Source organism: Arachis hypogaea, chromosome 18, assembly GCF_003086295.3.
Source record: "Arachis hypogaea cultivar Tifrunner chromosome 18, arahy.Tifrunner.gnm2.J5K5, whole genome shotgun sequence".
NCBI classification, from domain to species: domain Eukaryota; kingdom Viridiplantae; phylum Streptophyta; class Magnoliopsida; order Fabales; family Fabaceae; genus Arachis; species Arachis hypogaea.
This window is the reverse complement of record NC_092053.1, coordinates 104,045,999-104,053,344: the sequence shown is the minus strand read 5'-3', so window position 1 is coordinate 104,053,344 and position 7,346 is coordinate 104,045,999.

Below are 7,346 nucleotides of genomic sequence, written 5' to 3'. Positions count from 1 at the left end.
TCAGAATGGACCATCCTGGATATATTCTATGATGGTCTGTCTAAGCTATCAAAGATGTCACTGGACCATTCTGCAGGTGGATCCATCCACCTAAAGAAAACGCATGCAGAAGCTCCAGAACTCATTGACATGGTTGCAAATAACCAGTTTATGTACACTTCTGAAAGGAATCCTGTGAGTAATGGGACGCCTATGAGGAAGGGAGTTCTTGAAATTGATACTCTGAATGCCATATTGGCTCAGAATAAAATATTGACTCAGCAAGTCAATATGATCTCTCAGAGTCTGAATGGATTGAAGGAATCATCCAACAGTACTAAAGAGGCATCTTCTGAAGAAGAAGCTTATGATTCTGAGAACCCTGCAATAGCAGAGGTGAATTACATGGGTGAACCCTATGGAAACACCTATAATCCCTCATGGAGAAATCATCTAAATTTCTCATAGAAGGATCAACAAAAGCCTCAATAAGGCTTTAATAATGGTGGAAGAAACAGGTTTAGCAATAGCAAACCTTTTCCATCATCCACTCAGCAACAGACAGAGAATTCTGAGCAGAATCCATCTAGCTTAGCAAATATAGTCTCTGATCTATCTAAGGCCACTGTGAGTTTCATGAATAAAACAAGGTCCTCCATTAGAAATTTGGAGGCACAAGTAGGCCAGCTGAGTAAAAGGGTCACTGAAACTCCTCCTAGTACTCTTCCAAGCAATACAAAAGAGAATCCAAAAAGAGAGTGCAAGGCCATTGATTTAACCATCATGGCCGAACCTACAAGGGAGGGAGAGGACGTGAACCCTAGTGAGGAAGACCTCCTGGGACGTCCAGTGATCAACAAGGAGTTTTCCTCTAAGGAACCAAAGGAATCTGAGACTCATGTAGAGACCATAGAAATTCTATTGAACCTCCTTATGCCATTCATGAGCTCTGATGAGTATTCTTCTTCTGAAAAGAATGAAGATGTCACTGAAGAGCAAGTTGCCAAGTACCTTGGTGCAATCATAAAGCTGAATGCCAAATTATTTGGTAATGAGACTTGGGAAGATGAACCTCCCTTGCTCATCAATGGACTAAGTGATCTGGATCAACTGAGATTGCCTCAAAAGAAACAGGATCCTGGAAAGTTCTTAATACCTTGTATCATAGGCACCATGACCTTTGAGAAGGCTCTATGTGCTCTTGGATCAGGGATAAACCTCATGCCACTCTCTGTAATAGAGAAACTGGGAATCTTTGAGGTGCAAGCTGCCAGAATCTCATTAGAGATGGCAGACAAATCAAGAAAACAGGCTTATGGACAAGTAGAGGACGTGTTAGTAAAGGTTGAAGGCCTTTACATCCCTGCTGATTTCATAATCCTAGACACTGGGAAGGATGAGGATGAATCCATCATCCTTGGAAGACCCTTCCTAGCCTAGCTGTGATTGATGTGGACAGAGGAGAATTGGTCCTCCAACTGAATGAGGACAACCTTGTGTTTGAAACTCAAGGATCTCCTTCTGTAACCATGGAGAGGAAGCATGAAAATCTTCTCTCACTGCAGAGTCAACCAAAGCCCGCACAGTCAAACTCTAAGTTTGGTGTTGGGAGGCTGATGAGCGGATAATTTATACACTTTTTGGCATTGTTTTTACATAGTTTTTAGTATTATTTAGTTAATTTTCATTATATTTTTATTATTTTTTAAATAAAAATCACATTTATGGATATTACTATGAGTTTTGTGTATTTTTCTGTAATTTCAGATATTTTCTGGCTGAAATTGAGGGAGCTGAGCAAAAATCTGATTCAGGCTGAAAAAGGACTGCTGATGCTGTTGGATTCTGACCTCCCTGCACTCGGAATAAATTTTCTGGAGCTAGAAGAATCCAATTGGCGCGCTCTCAATTGCTTTGGAAAGTAGACATCCAGGGCTTTCCAGCAATATATAATAGTCCATACTTTGCTCAAGGATAGATGACGTAAACTGGCGTTCAACGCCAGTTCGATATTGCAGTCTGGCGTCAAACGCCAGAAACAGGTTATAAATTGGAGTTGAACGCCAGAAACAGGTTACAACCTGGCGTTTAACTCCAGAAACAGCCCAGGCACTTGAGAAGCTTAAGTCTCAGCCCCAGCACACACCAAGTGGGCCCCAGAAGTGGATTTCTGCACTATCTATCATAGTTTACTCATTTCCTATAAACCTAGGTTACTTGTTTAGTATTTAAACAACTTTTAGAGATTTATTTTGTAACTCATGACAGTTTAGATCTGAACTTTGTACTCTTTGACGGCATGAGTGTCTAAACTCCATTGTTGGGGGTGAGGAGCTCTGCTGTGTCTCAATGAATTAATGCAATTACTTCTGTTTTCCATTCAAACACGCTTGTTTCTATCTAAGATGTTCATTCGCACTTCAATATGATGGATGTGATGATCTGTGACACTCATCACCATCCTCAACCTATGAACACGTGTCTGACAACCACCTCCGTTCTACGTGTCTCTGCTTTAGGGCCACAGGAAGAGAGAGCACTAATTCAGGTGCTAAGGACACACAGGACAGCTCTTGGGTGGTCCATAAGTGATCTTAAGGGCATTAGCCCAGCCAGATGCATGCACAAGATCCTATTGAAGGATGATGCTAAGCCAGTGGTTCAACCACAGAGGCGGCTAAATCCCGCCATGAAGGAGGTGGTGCAGAAAGAGGTCACTAAGTTACTGGAGGCTGGGATTATCTATCCTATTTCTGATAGCCCTTGGGTGAGCCCTGTCCATGTTGTCCTTAGGAAGGGAGGAATGACAGTGGTTCATAATGAAAAGAATGAACTGGTTCCTACAAGAACAGTTATAGGGTGGCGTATGTGTATTGACTAAAGAAGGCTCAATACAGCCACCAGGAAGGATCATTTTCCTTCACCATTCATAGACCAGATGATAGAGAGACTAGCCGGTCATGAATATTACTGCTTTTTGGATGGCTATTCAGGTTACAACCAAATTACAGTAGATCCTCAGGACCAAGAGAAAACAGCATTCATATGTCCTTCTGGAGTGTTTGCCTACAGAAGGATGCCTTTTGGTCTGTGTAATGCACCTGCAACCTTTCAGAGGTGCATGCTCTCTATCTTCTCTGATATGGTAGAGAAGTTTTTGGAAGTCTTCATGGATGACTTTTCAGTATTTGGAGACTCATTCAGCTCCTGCCTTAACCATTTAGCACTTGTTCTGAAAAGATGCCAAGAGACCAACCTAGTTTTAAACTGGGAAAAATGTCACTTTATGGTGACTGAAGGGATTGTCCTTGGGCATAAAATTTCAAACAAGGGAATATATGTGGATCGAGCTAAAGTTGAAGTAATTGAAAAATTACCACCACCTGCCAATGTTAAGGCAATCAGAAGCTTTCTGGGGCATGCAGGATTCTATAGGAGGTTTATAAAGGATTTTTCAAAAATTGCAAAACCTCTGAGCAATCTGCTAGTTGCTGACACACCATTTATGTTTGACACAGAGTGTCTGCAGGTGTTTGAGAACCTGAAAGCTAAGCTGGTCACAGCACCTGTCATTTCTGCACCAGACTGGACATTACCATTTGAACTAATGTGTGATGCCAGTGACCATGCTATTGGTGCAATATTGGGACAGAGGCATAATAAGCTTCTGCACGTCATTCACTATGCTAGCCGTATTTTGAATGATGCACAGAAGAATTACACAACCACAGAAAAAGAGCTGCTTGTAGTGGTTTATGCCATTGACAAGTTTAGATCATACTTAGTAGGATCAAAAGTGATTGTGTACACTGACCATGCTGCTCTTAAATATCTACTCACAAAGCAAGATTCAAAGCCCAGGCTCATAAGATGGGTGTTGCTTCTGCAAGAGTTTGATATAGAAATAAGAGACAGAAAAGGGACAAAGAATCAAGTAGCTGATCACCTGTCCCGGATAGAACCAGTAGCAGGAGCATCCCTCCCTCCTACTGAGATCTCTGAAACCTTTCTGGATGAGCAATTGTTTGCTATTCAGGAAGCTCTGTGGTTTGCAGACATTGTAAACTATAAGACACAAGGTTCTCCTTCCGTAACCATGGAGAGGAAGCATGAAAAGCTTCTCTCACTGCAGAGTTAACCAAAGCCCCCACAGTCAAACCCTAAGTTTGGTGTTGGGGGGCCACAACCAAACTCTAAGTTTGATGTTGAGCCCCCCCATTCAAACTCTAAGTTTGGTGTTGGGAGGTCCCAACATTGCTCTGAACAACTGTGAGGCTCCGTGAGAGCTCACTGTCAAGCTATTGACACTAAAGAAGCGCTTGTTGGGAGGCAACCCAATGTTAATTCATTATTTATTTTCTATTGTTATTTTATTTTTTAGGTTGATGATCATGTGGAGTCACAAAAACTACAAAAAAAAATAAAAAATAGGATGAAAAACAGCATTAAAAACATCACACCTTGGAGGAGGAGCACTCTGGCATTTAAACGCTAGAAACAAGCATCTGTCTGGCGTTTAATGCCAGAAACAAGCACCAAGCCGGCGTTTAACGCCAGAAACAAGCATCAACCTGGTGTTAAATGCCAGAAATAGGCTACATTTGGGCGTTTAACGCCAGAAACAGGTAGCAGTCTAGCGTTAAACGCCAGGATTGCATACAGAGGGCATTTTGCACGCTTAATTGGAGCAGGGATGCTAAATCCCTGACCCCTTAGGATCTGTGGACCCCACAGGATCCCCATCTACCCCACCTCTTCTTCTTTTGCTCGAGGACGAGCAAACATTTTAAGTTTGGTATGAAAAAAAAACATTGCTTTTTTTCTCCATAACCACTAATGCCTCAAGGGATGCACTTCCCTCCACAAAACTATTGGGAGCAAATCAACACTTCCCTAGGAGAATTAAGTTCCAACATGGGATAACTAAGGATGGAGCACCAAGAGCACTCCATCATCCTCTATGAGATTAGAGAAGATCAAAGAGCCATGAGGGAGGAGCAACAAAGGCAAGGAAGAACATAGAGGAGCTCAAGAGCACCATTGGTTCTTCAAGAGGAAGAAGACGCCACCCTCACTAAGGTGGACCCGTTCCTTAATCTCCTTGTCTATTTACTTTTTTGTTTTTCGTTTACTATACTCTATGTTTATTCATGTTTTTGTCTTTCATGATCATTAGTATTTAAGTGTCTATGCCTTGAAGTTATGAATGTCCTATGAATCCATCACCTCTCTTAAATGAAAAATGTTTTAATTACAAAAGAACAAGAAGTACATGGTTTCGAATTCATCCTTGAAACTAGTTTAATTATTTTGATGTGGTGACAATACTTTTTGTTTTCTGAATGAATGCTTGAACAGTGCATATGTCTTTTGAAATTGTTGTTTATGAATGTTAAATATGTTGGCTCTTGAAAGAATGATGATCAGGAGAAATGTTATTTGATAATCTGAAAAATCATGAAAATGATTCTTGAAGCAAGAAAAAGCAGTGAATACAAAAAGCAAGCAGAAAAAGCCAAAAGCTCTTTAAACCAAAAGGCAAGAGCAAAAAAAAAATAGCCCTTAAAACCAAAAGGCAAGGGTAATAAAAAGGATCCAAGGCTTTGAGCATCAGTGGATAGGAGGGTCTAAAGGAATAAAATCCTGGCCTAAGTGGCTAAACCAAGCTGTCCCTAACCATGTGCTTGTGGCGTGAAGGTGTCAAGTGAAAACTTGAGACTGAGCGGTTAGAGTCAAGGTCCAAAGCAAAAAAAAAAAAGAAGAGTGTGCTTAAGAACCCTGGACACCTCTAATTGGGGACTTTAGCAAAGCTGAGTCACAATCTGAAAAGGTTCACCCAATTACGTGTCTGTGGCATTTATGTATCCGGTGGTAATACTGGAAAACAAAGTGCTTAGGGCCACGGCCAAGACTCATAAAGTAACTGTGTTCAAGAATCAACATACTGAACTAGGAGAATCAATAACACTATCTGAATTCTGAGTTCCTATAGATGCCAATCATTCTGAACTTCAAGGGATAAAGTGAGATGCCAAAACTATTCAGAGGCAAAAAGCTACTAGTCCCGCTCGTCTATTTGGAGCTAAGTTTCATTGATATTTTGAAATTTATAGTATGTTCTCTTCTTTTTATCCTATTTGATTTTCAGTTGCTTGGGGACAAGCAACAATTTAAGTTTGGTGTTGTGATGAGCGGATAATTTATACGCTTTTTGGCATTGTTTTTACATAGTTTTTAGTATGATTTAGTTAATTTTCGTTATATTTTTATTAGTTTCTAAATAAAAATCACATTTCTGGACTTTACTATGATTTTGTGTGTTTTTCTGTAATTTCAGGTATTTTCTGGCTGAAATTGAGGGAGCTGAGCAAAAATCTAATTCAGGCTGTAAAAGGACTGCTGATGCAGTTGGATTCTGACCTCCCTGCACTCGGAATGGATTTTCTGGAGCTACAAGAATCCAATTGGCGCGCTTTCAATTGCGTTGGAAAGTAGACATCTAGGGCTTTCCAATAATATATAATATTCCATACTTTGTACAAGGATAGACGATGTAAACTGGCGTTCAATGCCAGTTCCATGTTGCAGCCTGGCGTCAAACGCCAGAAACAGGTTACAAATTGGAGTTGAACGCCAGAAATAGGTTACAACCTGGCGTTTAACTCCAGAAACAGCCCAGGCACGTGAGAAGCTTAAGTCTCAGCCCCAGCACACACCAAGTGGGCCCCAGAAGTGGATTTCTGCACTATCTATCATAGTTTACTCATTTCCTGTAAACCTAGGTTACTAGTTTAGTATTTAAACAACTTTTAGAGATTTATTTTGTAACTCATGACAGTTTAGATCTGAACTTTGTACTCTTTGACGGCATGAGTGTCTAAACTCCATTGTTGGGGGGTGAGGAGCTCTGCTGTGTCTCAATGAATTAATGCAATTACTTCTGTTTTCCATTCAAACACGCTTGTTTCTATCTAAGATGTTCATTCGCACTTCAATATGATGGATGTGATGATCCGTGACACTTATCACCATCCTCAACCTATGAACGCGTGCCTGACAACCACCTCCGTTCTACATTCGATTGAATGAGTATCTCTTGGATTCCTTAATCAGAATCTTCGTGGTATAAGCTAGAATCCATTGGCAGCATTCTTGAGAATCCGGAAAGTCTAAACCTTGTCTGTGGTATTCCGAGTAGGATTCAAGGATTGAATGACTGTGACGAGCTTCAAGCTCACAAGGGTTGGGCGTAGTGACAGATGCAAAAGGATCAATGGATCCTATTCCAGCATGAGTGAGAACCGACAGATGATTAACCGTGCGGTGACAGCGCACCTGGACCATTTTCACTGAGAGGACGGATGGTA